This window comes from Mytilus edulis, chromosome 7, assembly GCF_963676685.1.
Source record: "Mytilus edulis chromosome 7, xbMytEdul2.2, whole genome shotgun sequence".
In the NCBI taxonomy this organism is placed as follows: domain Eukaryota; kingdom Metazoa; phylum Mollusca; class Bivalvia; order Mytilida; family Mytilidae; genus Mytilus; species Mytilus edulis.
This window is the reverse complement of record NC_092350.1, coordinates 71,175,067-71,193,235: the sequence shown is the minus strand read 5'-3', so window position 1 is coordinate 71,193,235 and position 18,169 is coordinate 71,175,067.

The window sequence follows — 18,169 nt, the reverse complement described above, 5'->3', positions numbered from 1 at the left end:
TTAGGATAGGCAAATGTTAATTGGTATTCAGTTTTATAAGCATTTGCACATCTCATTACCATGGAGAATAATTGGCTGCGCCCCTTCAGTCTTGGTCTATTGACTTTGAAACATTTGCTGACTTGATATGTATAAGTTTGTTATCAGATCAACTGCTAATGTTAAGTCAATGATATTTGATATGCAAATTTATTGGCATTTGCATATATCGTTTCCAAGGAGATTATATAGCCCCACTCCCTCTTCATGGATTGTTGACTTTGAAACTTTTACATAGTTTACAAGTTAATGTTTGTGTTTAGGTTTGAGTAAAGGGAACAACTTATAATTAGTCAATGGTATTTGATATGCAGTTGTATTAGCTTTGGCACATCTCATTTACATGGAGATTGTTTAGCCATGTACCTCAGTCATGGTTCATTGACTTTGAATATTTGCATAACTTTTGAAACATGTTAAAGTATTGCTATTTTAATTTCAACATTTGCATAATCAAAGTTACAAAAGGGCGAGCCATATCTCTCTGATAACAGTTTATATTTAACTATTGCCAACTTTTGACACAATATTTGCCTTTAAATTAAGAAAAGAACCCTCCTTTATTTTTGATATACTCTTGCATATAGTTCCTTTGTAAATCAACATTTATAAAAGATTACTATTTATTGATTAATGTGAAAAAGTAATATATCAAAGGAGTAGGTCCGGTAAGGCCTGATTTCGGCCTCAATTTTCAAGTTCATCTAACGAAAAATTTTAGACGCTTTTTAAACACCTAAGTGTCTGTTTCAATTGATTCAATTAGTTTATGGAAAAGATTTTAACTGATTACGTCATTAAAAACGCTCCGATTCAAGCTTAAATATGAAAAATCTATCAAATATGCCAAAAATCGTCACTTTTCAGATGGTTTTTGTCAAAAATGAATGTGGCCGCATCCGTGTTCATCCTCAACCTTTATATATATTATGTATTATCATAAAATACAACTAATATTTCAATATTATGGATGAACACTAATGCGGCCACTTTCATTTCAGACGGAAACCGTCTAAAATTTAACTAAAATTATCAAATTGTGAAGATTTCAGTAACTTAGCACGACTTAATGATGCTAGTACTCGATATATGTGCATTGTATTGTCAAAAACAGCCCATATTTATGTAGCAGAAGCATTCTACTTTTCAATAAATATCTTAACGATTACATATTAAAAATTTTCTAAAACGGCTATAATTTTGGGCCAAAAATGGGTCTTACTGAACCTACTCCTTTGAGCAGTTGATGAGAATTATAAAAGTATTTAAATCAGTATCTTCTAACACTTGTGTAAGTAACTGAATAGCATGTGGTACACAATTTGTATTGATATCGAAGTTAAAAAACCCAATTATTCCAATCTTTTCTTAGGCAAATAAGAGAACTGATTAAAAACTGTCATTGCTTACATTTTAATCCCTCAAATGTGGAGTATTAGTTGAAATCCCCTCCACTTTAATACCAACCTTAAATGACAACAGTTGATATCTCTTGTATTACATAATTGAATACACAATAATATTGATCTTAATTGTATACTTATAATCACTTTTGATCTATACTACAAAAATTTAAAATTATTCAGTGAATTATCACTTAGAGATGAATAATTACGGATAAAAAAGAGACATTTTATGCAACCAAAAAAAGCCTCCAAAAATGTATGAAAAATGCAAGCAGGGTCTCTTTGACAGTGTTATTATCATTTGATATTAGTCAATAAATTTGGTTTATTTAAGTTACAAATATCATTAATTAGCTTGAAACAATAAACTAAATGGCATAATTCTAACCTGGATATATTTTGCTGTAAAATTTATTGGCTTATTCCCCATACATTATATTGCTATTTAACAGTGTAAGGTATTCTTACATCTAATATTTGAATACAGGAAAATAGTTATATCAATAAGAATAAAAACATATTTAAATGAAAAACTTTTATTTAATTTGTTGTTGTTGTTGACAAAGTGCATTTTCAAGCTTAAAAAAAATATACTTCACCTTTCTTTTGAAGATTTCTATTTCCAATCATGCAAAAAATATTTAATTGAATTAAAAGAACATATTGGAAATCAGAACACCTTCTAAAAATTGAAACAAAAGATTAAGAAATTATCAGTCTTTAGGCAATTAAACACAATTTTTGTAGTAAGATTATAGAAATGAAATAAAACCATTCATATTCAGTGTCAAAATTTTTATGAAAAATCAATAAATGATCATAAGATCATAAGATCAGGTACAGAAATTGCATACCTATGTCCAAAAGAGAAAAATGACATTTATAATTTTTGAGTGAAATAATAATGAAAATGATGAAGTGGTATATTCAATCCTTTTTTTTTATCAACATATGATATGAGATTGTCCCTTGGTGGTTTCTTTTCGGTTAGAACACAATTTAACATTTTGGCCCAAAATCACTTATCCATAGTTGTGATGGTTGTCTCGAAATGTCTTATAGGAGCATGTATACATTTTTTTTATATTAAAAATGAGATCAGAAAAAAATGTCTGTCCACCTGCCATTTCTAAAAAAACGGCTGAATCTTAGCACTAATGATTTTTTGATTTTAAGTAATTTTTCTAGTGAAAGAAACAGCAATATTAAAAGCAATATATAACATGGGTGGGCATATTTTAAGAGAGGTCATGGAGAGATATGCATTAAATATAAAACTAAGGAGATGTGGTATAATTGCCGATGAAACAACTGTCCATCAAAGTTCAAATGAAGTGGATGTAAGCATTTAATAGTCAGCTGTACGACATTCAACAATGAGTAAAACCCATACCGTATATTCGGCTATGAAAATCCCTGGCATGAAAAATATTAAGAAAACTAACGACCTAATTTATAACAAAAAAATTTGCGAAAAAAAATATGACAGACATGCAACAACGACAACCACTGAACTATAGGCTCCTGACTTGGGACAGGCACATTAAGAATGGGGCGGGGTTAAACTAGTTTGTTGAAGCCATAATCTCCCCTTAACCTGGGAAATTATGTAACAGTACAACAAGAACAACTATAAAATTCAGATGTAAAGGACTAAACTCATCAGTGCGATACAAAGCCGAAAACATCTGACGAAAACACAGACATATCTATACATTCCACACCAAAAAGACATTATGTAAAGATCTGAGAGTGCTTTCAGTTACTGACAGCTGGTTCAAAGCAAATAACAACTTATACAAAGGTCATGTATCTAAGGCTAAAATATCAATCGGTACACATCCAACATCCAATGGTTCTATTGTAAAGACATTTATCATATGTTTAGTATTAAATACAGAAGTTTTGAATATTTGATAAATAGCCTGCTGTTTAATCCATATCGCGCAACTTTGATGCTCACCCTTTATCGCATACCCTTTATCACTTCCCTACCCATTATCACAGCCCTCCTTTTTTATTTTTTTACATAAATGTTTTTTTTTATTTATGTAAGCTTAAGAAATATTTTCCCTCAAAATAGCTCAAATAGAACGGTCATTCGGCCGTGACGCAATTTATTGAATTAATTATTGTTTGGTATGTGACGTCACGAACGTCAAGTTTTCATATTTTTTGGCACACTAAATGCAACTATAAAAAATACAAAACACACAAAAAAATACAATAAACAAAATATTTTTAAAACAACAACACGCAAATTGTAAGGTAACCAGAAGAATACATAGAATACAGGTGTTAACATCCCCTCGATTGAAAAAATGGTGGATCCTCAGCATTATCCGGATACAAGTGATTTTTCAATTTTCATCAGACTAACTTGTACCTACTATGACCAAGGAGTTTCTATTCTCGCTGTATTATTACATTAAGTTAGATGAGCAAATTATCCATAGTCTCCTGTCCGTATTTAAAACTTTCTAGACTAAGGGCTAAGTATAAAATTAAGTATTGTATAGTATAAATAACTGTCTATTTTCGAAACAAGAAATTGCATGACCGCTTCTTGATGTTTAGGTCCCTTTTGTCGTTTGGTTGATATCTAATTGATGAATACTCACCTCTTCAGAAAAATGCACTATTTTATTTCACTCGATGTTTTGACATGCACCGGAAACTGGAGTAGTAATACAAGACTGGTGTTTAAAACATGTTCTGTGAGATCTCAGCCCTTCCCTATCCCTGTAAGCAATGTAGAATAAACACAGCAATACGTTCCAGAAAAGCATAAACAATGTTCCAGTTTAAAAACCTGTAGATGAACTTGCTTATCATTCTAAGACGTCGCAGGGCTGTTTGAAATCGAAAAAGAACCCAAGGAGCTTTGAAAGCTTTTGATGAATCAGAAAAGACCGACAATGAAACATTCATGCAATGAAAGACCAGAAAGAAACAATTTCTAGGAAAATAAAATATTGCATAAAACAAAAGATTTATTAACTTTTATATGAACTAGAATCGGATTTGATAAAACATTTAGATTCTCATAGCGACCAAACTGTATCCGAAATAGACACACTTATATCACAGTTGAAGGAAAAGGAAACATATAAGTTCAGAGTTTGGAACAAATCAATCAAATGAAAGAAATTTGTCCGATTTTCAAGTTTTTGTCGAGCCTGCAACTTTTGTCGTAGAAAGCTCGACATAGGGATAGTGATCTGGCGTCTACGGCGGCGGCGTTAGCTTAATTCTTAACAGCTTTATATTTCAGAAGGTGGGATACCTGGATGCTTCATACTTTGTATAAAGATGCCTCATGTTACGAAATTTCCGTCTGTCACGTGTCCATTGTCCTTGATTTCATTTTCATGGTTCAGTGACTACTTGAAAAAAGTTAAGATTTTTTGTAATGTTAATTTCTCTCTTAACTATATTTGGTATGTGCGTAGCTTGCAAGGTCCATATGCCCGTCAGACAGTTTTTACTTGCTGTGCCGTAATGATCAAAGCAATTAAAATGTAATCTCTGCTCATGTTTCTCATATTCCTGGTAAATAGTTGAAGACCTGATCCTTTTCCTACGTACTGACTGTCAGGAATTGTCTAGTGTTTCCTTCTTACTTTGTTGACTTTGTGGTCCTCTAAACATGAGGAACAGAGTCCATCATCACAGTTCATGCACCAACTAATGGCACTCTTCATTTTAAGTCTTGCTTCACAGATGCAGCACTGCTTATCTCCTGTTGATGCCATTCTCAAACAAAAACGTTTGATGTTTGTCGGTACCTTAATTCTGTGTGATATACTAGTAGTATCAATTACTGACTTATTGTTTATATGAGTACATGTTAATGTGTTTATACGGTAGTATTATTAATCTGAACGTTCGTTTTTTGCAGTGTTATTTATCGGTTGTTGTGAGTTCTCAAGCTAAACGCTAAAGCTATCTTCTTTTTTCCTTCTTCTTGAGAAGCTCCTGTTTGAATTCATCCTCAGAAGTATAAAGGAACAAGTCGGACGGAATAAGGGCATTTCTTAAATGTGCGTTATACACAATGGAACTCGAGCTGAAGTAACAGATTCTAAAACGCACGTAGGTGTAAAAAACTAAAATTACAAAATGGTCCTTAAAATGCTTCAAATAGGTGAATAACAGAATTTAGGTACTATCTCTGTTATGTTCCTTAAAATCACGAGAATCTGTCTCAGATATAATATTAATGCTATTGTGGTTGTAAATATTATTGTTATATTGAAAGCTTAATAGCTATGTTTACTAAACATTTATCATTTGTTTTGCACATTTTGGAAATGATACTTTACCGTTCGATGACACAGACGTCGTTTTTTTAAATTTTTCATATAAACTTGATTTTTCTTGGTGTTTTGTGTGCTGGCAGTTGTTGAAAATATTCAAACATTCAAACAAATATTTAAACAGGTTTAATTACAAGGTATCTCCTCTATAATAACCCCTTTACAATTTTGAACTGAAAATTAACAAAACCTTCTCACTGATTATACGTTGAAGTGCACAGAAAGAATCATCAAATGTTCCTGTCGGTAGGCTAGCTATTTTTGGTGCGGTGACCATGGTGACCGAAGGAAGATTATTTTTCAATTTAATCTCCCCACGGAACACACCCCTATATGATATATCATTCTTTCGAAAGAGGACATATTGTACTATAACAATATGCCTGTCGTAAGTACATACCTTCTCATTAATTATACGTTTAAGTGCACAGAAAGAATCATCAAATGTTCCTATCGGTAGGCTATTTTTAGTGCGGTGACCATGGTGACTGAAGGAAGATTATTTTTAACCGGATTTTTGTGTCAAAAATGTCAGTTATTGATTTGGGGATGTACGGCGGGCGGCCGGGCGGCAACCAAATGTTGTCCGTGCATTTACTCATGAAGCGTTCAACCAAACCTTTTAAAATTTTAATAAGTTGTTACCGACAACAAAATGGAGGTCAAGTTCGATAATGACGATTTTGACTTTTACTTTTCAGGAGTTACGGTTCTTGAAAGTTTAAAAAAATGTTGTGTCCGTGCATTTGCTCATGAAGCGTTCAACAAAACCTTTTAAAATTTTAATATGTTGTTACTGACAACATAACAGAGGTCAAGTTCAATAATGACGATTTTGACTTTTATCGTTCAGGAGTTACGGTTCTTGAAAGTTTAAAAAATGTCGTGTCCGTGCATTTACTCATGAACCAGTCAACCAAACCTTTTAAAATTTTAATATGTTGTTACTGACAAGAAAATGGGGGTCAAGTTCAATAATGACGATTTTGACTTTTACCGTTCAGGAGTTACGGTTCTTGAAAGTTTAAAAAATGTTGTGTCCGTGCATTTACTTATGAACCGTTCAACCAAACCTTTTAAAATTTTAATATGTTGTAGATTTTACCTATTAGAAGTTTTGGTCCTTGTAATATTGATAAATGCCAGAACATAAATAAATGTTAAAGAATCCGGTTTACTGTCATTTTGACAGCTCTTGTTCAATTTAATCTCCCCACCGAACACATCCCTATATGATATATCATTCTTTCGAAAGAGGACATATTGTACTATATCAATATGCCTGTCGTAAGTACATAAAATTGAGAATGGAAATGGGGAATGTGCCAAAGAGACAACGACCCGACCATAGAAAAAAAAAACCTGATATGGTCATATTTTTAAAAATTGAGGTCAATGGTAATCTTTACAAATCTGTCAAAATTTTGAAGGGTGTTCCGGATTGCACATGAGATGTTCTCGCTACCGCTCTCTATGTATACGACGTCAACGTTTTTGTGACGTTATCTATTCAGAGTTCAAATACAGGTATCATTGCAAGCAGACATTCTTATTTCTTAGCTTTAAATATGTGTCCGATGCAACCACTCTACGATATTGGTACCGAGACCAGGATACATCTGACTCCAGACTGATAAATAAATTTGAAGAAGTTCAATAGGATGAAAATGGAACAGTGGACATGGAGGATTTATCAAACATATTGGATAGTCTGAAACGGAAGCAGGAAATATTATGCAAGCAAGATGAGGACATAGTACAGGAACTGGATGACGGAGATATTGAAACAGAGATAGTTGATGCATTTAACTTAGAAGGTAAAATTCGTCAAGTCAACAGACTTAACTTTGTCAAAGCTACATCGTTAAATACCAACGCCGAAATTTTACTCCGTGCTTTGAAATACAACAAACTCTTCATATACAGAACATCAGAAAAACTCAAACTACCGTTTGTCAGATTTTCTCTGATCGTTTAGCTCAACAAGTGATTACAACAAACTACCAAAGTTGAATCTCCTTACATTCGATGGAGATGTACTTCAATGGCAGTCATTTTGGGACTCACTTGAGACATTCGTTCATGCAAACTCAACCATAAGCAACGTTCACTAATTCAATTATTTGAAATCGCAACTTGACGATGAAGCTCTAAAATCAGTGACGGGTTTTGCGCTCACTAATGCGAATTATGAAAAGACAATTTCCCATATGGTCAGCAACATAAAATTACACAGAGATATATGCAGGCACTGATATATATTCCGTCGCCTGTATACATACTTATCAACCTCCGACATTTTTATGATAACATCGAAAGCATAAGAGGTTTATAATCACTGGGACAAACTGATGATTCTTACGGAGCGCTGTTATTACCAATTATATTGAACAAACTACCAGGGGAAATCCGAAAAAACTTGCAAGACAATTTGGGTCTACTAACATACACTTGGCCGACTTACGAAAAATAAACCGAATTATTCCATGTCACGTGATAAAGTGTTACCAGATGAGTGCGACCTGAACCTGGATAGCAAGGACATAAGAGCTACGGTTCCGCAGCTACATTAAATAGCTTGCAGTCAATATAGATCTGTCAATGAGATGTTGTTAGCGCCATATACTGGATTGTATAAATAGCTACTGAACAATATTGAATGAACTACAACCATATATCTATATAGTACAGAATTGATTGCATATGATAAGAAAGTCTGAATATGAACTAATAATTTATTGTTCAGAGTTAAGAGATTATGTTTATATCAAATGTTTATCTTTTTCAATTAAAATTCATCCATTTGTGAATGCATTAGAACTTTATCACCTTTATTTAAAAAAAAAATGAGGTTGAATGTTACCCTAAGAAACAAATCATTGCGCCCTATCCCGCTTTCCACTTCCGTTCTATGCTATTCATTGTTTTATAACAAACAAACAAATCCTCAAGTAACATCAGCTGCAGTAACCAACAGTTGAGCAGCTCCGGCAAAAATTCCCAAATATGAGAACGTTGATTCTTTAGAAAGCATATAATCATTGTGACGAGGTATAATGTCGTCATATAGTAGTCGTTTGTATTAAGGTTGAATACTGATAGACATGTCGTTGATGTTTAAATTAAAGGAAGGGAAAAGCAAAGGTACGTCCCACCACTTCACGCCTTTTAATTTTGATTGCAGCATTCAAATTTGAAAGGGTCAATTGTTTTTTTATAAGTTCCTGTAAATAAACTGAAGTTTATACGGAATATGTGTCAATAAGGTCTTGATATCTTCCGATGAACTTTAAAAAAAAAACCGCCGCATTTCTTTGACATACCCCTGGTTCAGAAACCTTCTGCTCAGAAACTGGTGACGTTTTCTAAAGTCTGAGTCGCCATTGCAAGCTATTGAAGACCGAATGAGTTAGGAAATGTATATCCGATATGCAGGTGAAGTTGGTTTGTGGCTTATAAGGTGGGGAAATTGAAATCGTCTCGTTTGACATTGACTATGGTACAGAGATAACAGCTTATGTCAAAATCGAGGTATTAGTCTAAAGATGAGGCAGAAGAAGCCGTGTCTGTTGTTTCTTTTATTTCTATTTCTGGAGAATATATTAATGGAACCAAATCAGAAAAGTTTGTGTGGTTAATGGAAAGAGCATCATTAATATATCTGAACGTGAAATTAAATGATCTGGCTTCTTTGATCTTTTTGTTTTTTGACAAGTGCCTGAAGGTACTCCGACTCATACGAAAGAACAAGGAGGTCGACAAGGACAGGCACACCGTTCGTTCCCATAGGAATGACGACAATTTGTTGAAAAGTCTACTTCCAAATTCAACAAAGATGTTGCCAATAAGAAACTCCAGCATACTTATCACTTGTTCCTCTGTGTTGCATATTTTACTCTTTTATTTACTCTAAACAAATTTAATATATGTTGTGTGGCATCTCAAAGTAATAAATTTATAGAGTATGCTACCATTTTTGTGTTGAAAAGATTGTGGATTATTTCTTTAAGAAGATTTTTTAATTTCACATAGGAATGGCGGTATACAGGGTTGATAAAATCAAAAGTTTTGATAGAATTAATTTCAGAGAAATATAAAGATTTAACATTATCTAGAAGTTCTTTCGAATTTTTAAGAATCCACATATGGTTAACATATTAAGCGAGTAAACAGTTTGACAATGTTTCTGAAGACCCTCTATCACCGCAGACAGATTCTTTGTCATTATAATGGGCAATTCCTAAGTCACACATGCAGATAAGCCGGCAATGAAATGATGTTCGTATCGAATTTTGTGAAGCGTAGGTATCCAATACAAACAAGGTAAGTCCTTTGAGACGATCTCAAAGTAAAATAAAAAAAAAAGCCGAATTTCGAGGAAAAAATTTAAACGAAAACTCAATAATCAAATGCAAAATTAAAAGCTCAAACACATCAAACGAATGCATAACAACTGTGTAAAGGCATCTAAAGGAGATGTTTCCTGCTTCACATCTTGCATGTGATATGTCAATTGAATTTATACATCGAGAGTCATAGAGACCTAAAGTTTTGATATGCAATCCCTGGTTCCTTAGCAGGAAATTCAGTTTTAGGTCATGTTCTCAATTTAAAATGTTGCTTGTATCGTTACCTATATATAAATGACAGTTATAATTAGGTCTGTCCACTTTTCGTGGAAAGACCTTTTGTTTTTCTTCTGATTATTTTTTTTTTTGCCGTCTGAGATGCTTTTTTGTCTTACAACATATCGAATGGATTTTTTGGCCAATGATATTGTACAGTAATGGGGGTTTCAAAACTCACCCTGTGTGACCGAACACTTATTCTTATAGGAGTTATCTCCCCGCGTCCCCTTTTTCTTGTTATCGCTATATCTCTAAAACCGTGAAAGATTTTAGCAAACTGTTTTCACCAAATTGTTCGTCTACTCTTGAGAATTATTTGGTTTATTTTGACTTGAGTGATTGGAAGACATCTTATGGGAGTTATTTCCCTTTGAAAATTTAAGATAGGCGATTTGTTGGCTAAATTCATACGTTATAAGTCGTAGAGGCCTACAGTCTTTTGATATGAAGTCCTTGGTCCATTTGAAGGAAATTGAGGTCAAGGTCAAAGGTCTAAATTTTAAATTTTTGCTTGTTATCGTTATTCCACAGAAACTGTGACAGTAAATGATATGATGTGTTTGCCAAATAAGTGTTTACAATAAGGCGCAACTTCAACCTATTTAAGTCAAAGTGTTTTGGTTAACACTTATAAGAGTTTTCTCCCCTTATGTATTTGAAATCAGTATTTCTCCACAACCATACAAGTGATTGACCTCCGGTCTTCCGTTTTGAGTTCACTGACCTATGACCTTGAAATTGATTTTATTTTATTTTGATTGTTAATTAGAATCTGTTTATTTAAAGTTCCATAAACTTTGTATTTTAGGAATTATTGTGAGATAAGTCATCTTCTCACACCAGACCTGCTATTCTTGTGGTAAACTATGTAACGATAGAAAGACCATCGATTTATTTAGCAAAACCTCTCGAAATTGTAGGTCCTCAATGCTCTTCGAATTCGTATTTTACGTCACTGACTTTTTAAGAAGAAGCGCGTGTTTGACGTACAACAAAGTATTCCTGGTATCTATAGTGAATATAATTACAACCGCTTGTTTTAAGTCACTGCTGGTGGAGCTTTCTTCCCCGAGATTATCGCCAGTCCAGAAGTAAGTACGCTGTGTTGATATGAGTTATCATTGTAATGGTCAAAATTATCTTTTAGCTATTTACAACAGACATGAATAGAAAACATTATCTGAATTTTTATAATATTTGGTTCTCAATGCTCATCAACGTCGTAGTGTGTTTGCTCTTCTGACTTTTTGATTCGAGCTTCATTGATGAGTCTGCTTTGATTAGACAAAACAAGCGTCTTGCGTACAACACTTACACAATTTTAGTCTTGAGACAGGCATAAAAATACACTAAAACCCCCAATCTCATTCCTTAAGCAAACAAAGAAAGAAATTATATAGTACAAGCTTATTCTAAGTAGTCTAACAATATTTTCAATAGTTTAGATAGACAAAATAATCACTGATTCCAACATTATAGTTAAACGATAAAAATGATATAATGAAAGGTTGATATTAATTACTATCTGTAGTACAAGATACCATCATATGTACACTTACGTTCATCCGTTAAGGGTATCCCAAACAGCTTTACTGTAATGGTAATTATTGGGATCATTTTCATATAAAAAATAATAATTTATGGATGTAATTAAACATGAAGACATGTATGTATTCTACCAATGTATTTTCGTTTTTCTATTTTTCCAGGGGGCCTGGCCAAGTGGTCTAAGTAGTTACTACTGTAATAACTAGTCAGTCAACACTGAGGTTGTGAGTTCGAACCCCGCTCTTGCGGTTGCATTCGACTCTAATCTTAATTGACTAGGATTGTCAGTTTTCCTATCGAAGGTCGGTGGTTTTCTCCGGGCACTCCGGCTTCCTCCACCAATAAAAACTGGCCGTCACGAAATAGCCTCAAAAGTAGTGATTAAAAGTGACCATCGTTCTAAACAATATATGTTTCAATGGAAATAAATACATCCGGGTGATAATGTATTATTTTAATCAAAAATATAAAAATGTTAGTGATATTACTTTCGCAAGCAATAGTTTTTGAAATAATCGTCAGAAGGCATGTTCAAACCTACAGAACAATTTAGTAACAAAATGAAAAAAATATTTTTAATACCCCATTATATTTTTATCAGGAAACTAAATACATTTTGAAAAAAAATGTTATTTTTATTTTACGTTCAATTATGAATTTCGATTAGTGAGCTTTTAATATCAAATTCAAACTTTAAATATTGAAACTAAAATTTTGATTTTAGGTTTTGAATATGCTTTCTCAAATACAAGATATGATATTATGTCTATTTAGTATGCAAACATTTTTTAATCACATAATTGTAATTTTACGGTTCATTGCTCATTTCATTAGATTAATAGATAAATGCTGAGTTTTAAAATCTTGAAAAAAATTAAGCGGATTAGAGCAGTTGATATAATGTGCAAAAATATGTAAATTTTATTATATAACTGCTTACATAATTTTGGACTGTGAACTGTACCTTCAATGGGGATAAAACATGTCAAGAAGCATGGTAACGTTATATTGATGCCTGCGGAGAGTTTTTAATGAGAAGGATTCCCGCCTTGCATCCCAGTTCCAGATAAACGTTGATCAAGCCATTTTGGTAAGTCTTATTGAACGGACAAAGAAACATAATGGTTAACTGAATATTACAAAATGTTTGATAACAAGATAACAAGAGATAAAGGTTAAAACATGAATGCTTTAGAAAGATTTAAAGACTATTTAAATGTCTGATCTGAAATGTATGAACAATAAAAGGTGAAGTTCTGTTTCTGTTTTCACAGTGGTTCAGTAACAGCGCTGTCGCAAACAAAACAGATATATAATACTTGTGAAGGGGATTCCAATATTTATGGTTGTTACATAATTTTACATTGGTCTCAAACCAAGTTATTGTATCGGAAAAGTAAAATAAATCTATCGATCTTTTTTGAAATATGAGAAGCGCCTTAAGTAATGAAGTTGTCAAACTGATTTTGTTTTGTTTTATTCTACAGTGCTCATCCATGTATATTCTTTTCTTTTTTTCTTTTTTTGGGAAAGCAAGGATTTTTTGTTCTAAATGTTCCCATTTAATATATTATTTTAAATTTCTTACATGTATAATGTGGGTTTGGATTTTATCTAGTCTTTATCATTTAAATTGGCAACTAAGATAAAAATTGGTTTTAATGCATCAATGATACACATTTAATACAACTTTATTTAGTAATTAACATGATCTTCAAAATTGCAAATATCTGAATGAATATAGCACAGCATGTTCGGAAGAAATTAAAGGAAATGTGGGATATAAGGCAATTAGACACTCTCCCAACTACACACTAAACTAAAAATATCTAAAGGTCAACAGACATTCATCAAAACAGACAGGCGTTCGCAAACTATTTCAAACTTTAAATTGTTTAACGAAATCGGAAATATTATCATGCTATATTACAAAGAACTCATATAACATCGCATGCTTCCAAATAAATAAACTTACCATACATATTAAGATTTAAAATCTACATGCAAGACTAGCGTTTCGCTAATATAAAACTCATCAATGACGCTCCTTTTTAAAAGTGAAAAAGGCTAAATAAAGAACGAATGGCACGAAATTCCGAAAAAAACTGCAAAATACAGCAACTGGAATCTACTCCGGGGAGAATCCTTAGTAATTCAAAAAAATCTAAGTTTGGTAAATATTTCATTTATAATCAGGATAATGCAACTCATAAACTAATTTAAGGTATTTACAGGTCCAAGGGAATACAAAACACAATTAGCAAATGGTATATTACTGTCTTTAAAAAAATAAAATCGCAAAAATACTGAACTTCGAGAAATATTCAAAACGGAAAGTCCCTAATCAAATGGCAAAATCAGAAAGCTGAAACACATCAAACGAATAGATAACAACTGTCATATTTCTGACTTGGTACAGGCATTTTCTAATGTAGAAAATGGTGGATACAGTGATTTGATTTTAAACTGTTTGATTATGAAATGTTTGTCCAATTACGAACACTTTATAGAGATGTGTTTATGCTCATGAAAACAAGTTTACCCTTACGTTTGTTTTTTTTCTTCTTTTCCAACAATTATGTCCTTGTTTGCCATTATCTTTATATGATTTTATTCTTCTTGTATTTACATATCTAATCGTTTCTTCAAATTTTACTTTCAACTTGTTTATGCTCGAAATATTTACGGTCTATCATATTTTGCTATTATACTTAATTCTCGAATTTTCTATAACCTATACAATTTCAGTTATGTTTGATTTATTTCTTTTTATAGATTTAAAAAAAACCTTTTATGAAATTCTATACAATGGAATCGAAAGTGGTCACTGCAAACGAAAGATTGGGTTATACTCTCAAAAGATATGGCGAAATACAGATACTTCTTGGCCTAGGTTGTTTGATCATAACATTCGTTTCAATTGGAATCGACAAGAAAGTTTGTGACAACTTTGAGAAGAAAGATATGATAGTATTTTTTTCACTTGAATATCATAATAGTTATTGTTTAATTCCATAGTTAATCGCTGTATCATATTTAAACAAATGTATGAATGAAAAATAAACTGGAGAATATTTTCTTCGTCACTGCGCCTCGGATGGACAAGAAATGAGAAAAATTGCTATTTTTGGTGTTTTTTTCAATAGTATTGAGTAATAAACATGATAAAATTAATAATAATAATAATAATATTTTATTCAATAAAATATCGAGCATAGGAATTATTACAAAACTCACAATATACCATACATAAAGACAATACTTACACATACTTTGTAAAATATAATGGCATTTTATGAGTGTAGTATCCTTAAGTGCATGGACAAAAATGGCTGATGTTTTATCAGGGATAACCCATGAAAGCCCTAAAGCTTGTTTCCAATGGGGTCCCCTCATGTAAAAGGCTTTTGGTTTCGACATACAAAAAATAATAACACACAAATTAATATGACATAAAAACTTCATATCAAAATAATTAAAATAAAAAATAAGTTTAATAATATAAAAATGAATCTGATGAATCCGCACTATAACTTTTGGTCAAGTACTCGTTGACGCTAATTTTAAAATCCTTTATTTTCTTTATTTTTTTTAACAATATTTGCCAACATATTCCAATCTTGTATTCCATTAAAATAAAATGCTTCTTTGTGTTGACTCTTTACTGGTGGAACCCAGAAGTTATATTCACTATTTCGTGTGAAATGATGATGAAAATGTCTCGCCTTTGTTAAATTTGTATACATATAATTAGGTCACTGGTGGGAATAAATATTATGAACATGGTTTAATCTCAATTGTTTAACACGATTTTCAATATTAACATGACCAATACTATTCAATACATTATGGTCAACTTTTGATCTATATCCAGTATTTTTTATAAATCTAACACATTTGGTTTGGAGAGTCGTCACATCCGTTCCTATGATGAGCGATAGAAATGATTCAAAAAAATGATAATGCTATATTGCACGCATTAGTCGGCAAACTAAATTCTAATAATTGATATTCAGCACTTCTATCATTAGGGAATTGTGATTAAGTACTTACAAAACAAATGTTATTTCTAATTTATCCCGCATAATGACGATCATAAAGACGCTTGACAACAAGTTTACCCTTACGTTTGTCTTTTTTTCTTTCCCAACAATTATGTCCTTTTTTGCCATTATCTTCATATGATTTTATTCTTCTTGTATTTACATATCTAATCGTTTGTTCAAATTTTACTTTCAACTTGTTTGTGCTCGAAATATTTACGGTCTACCATATTTTGCTATTGCCGTAACCCTTATACTTAATTCTCAAATTTTCTATAACCTATGCAATTTAAGTTATATTGGATTTATTTCTTTTTATAGATTTGAAAAAAAAAACTATTATGAAATTCTATACAATAGAATCGAAAGTGGTCACTGCAAAGGAAAGATTGGGTTATACTCTCAAAAGATATCATATGGCAAAATACAGATACTTCGTGGCCTAGGTTGTTTGATCATAACATTCGTTTCAATTGGAATCGACAAGAAAGTATGCGACAACTTAGGGAAGAAAGGTATGATAGCATTTTTTTTTTCTCACTTGAATATTATTATAGTTATTGTGTAATACCTTAGTTGATCGCTGTATCATATTTAAACAAATGTATGAATGAAAAATAAACTGGAGAATATTTTTTTCAAAAACGTAAAAACTCTATGCTTGAACGCCAAAAGCAACTTTGAGTAAACCGAAAGAAGCTTCTTATTACTAATTTAGAAAATTGATGCGGAAAGACCTCGATTTTGTCTCTGTACAGTTGGTTTTTAATGATTATTATTATTATTATTATTATTATTATTATTATTATTATTATTATTATTATTTCTTTTTTTAATTCTATTTATTATAGATTGTTGTCACAGGGATTGTTCCAGCTTATATGGCAAGAAATGCAGACTAGAGGTTGATAAGAACAGTAGGTTATTGAAATTTATAGATATTTTCATATTAGAAAAATAAAAAATAAATCTTATTAGATTACAAGATGGAATGTGATTGCCAGAGAGATAACAACTCTCCACTAGAGACCAATAGTCAACTTTCGAGTTCGTTGCATTTCCGTCAAAAACTTTGGTTATGGTGAACATTATCCTTGCGTTTAGGAGAGTCGTCACTTCTGTTCCTATGATGAGCGATAGAAATGATTGAAAAAAATGATAATGCTATATTGCACGCATTAGTAGGCAAATTACATTCTTATAATCGATATTCAGCACTTCTATCATAAGGGAATTGTGATAAAGTACTTACAGAACAAATACTATTTCTATTTTATCGCCCATAATGACGATCACAAAGACGCTTGACAGCAAGTTTACCCTTACGTTTGTCTTTTTTTCTTTCCCAACAATTATGTCCTTGTTTGCCATTATCTTTATATGACTTTATTCTTCTTGTATTTACATATCTTATCGTTTCTTCAAATTTTACTTTCAACTTGTTTATGATCGAAATATTTACGGTCTACCATATGTTGTTATAGCCGTAACCCTCATACTTAATTCTCGAATTTTCTATAACCTATACAATTTTAGTTATATTTGATTTATTTCTTTTTACAGATTTGAAAAAAAAACTATTATGAAATTCTATACAATGGAATCGAAAGTGGTCACTGCAAAGGAAAGATTGGGCTCTACTCTCAAAAGATATGGCGAAATACAGATACTTCTTGGCCTAGGTTGTTTGATCATAACATTCGTTTCAATTGGAATCGACAAGAAAGTTTGTGACAACTTAGGGAAGAAAGGTATGATAGCAATTTTGTTTCACTTGAATATCATAATAGTTATTGCTTAATACCTTTCAAGTTAGTTGATCACTGTATCATATTTAAACAAATGTATGAATGAAAAATAAACTGGAGAATATTTTTTTCAAAAACGTAAAAACTATATGCTTGAATGCCAATAGCAACTTTGAGTAAACCGGAAATAGTTTCTCATTACTAATTTTGAAAATTGATGTGGAAAGACCTCGATTTTATCTCTGAACAATTGGTTTTTAATTATTTTATTATTATTATTATTATTATTATTTTTTTTTTTAATTCTATTGATTATAGATTGTTGTCACAGGGATTGTTCCAGCTTATATGGCAAGAAATGCAGACTACAGCTATATAAGAACAGTAGGTTATTGAAATTTATAGATATTTTCATATTAGAAAAATAACAAAAAAATA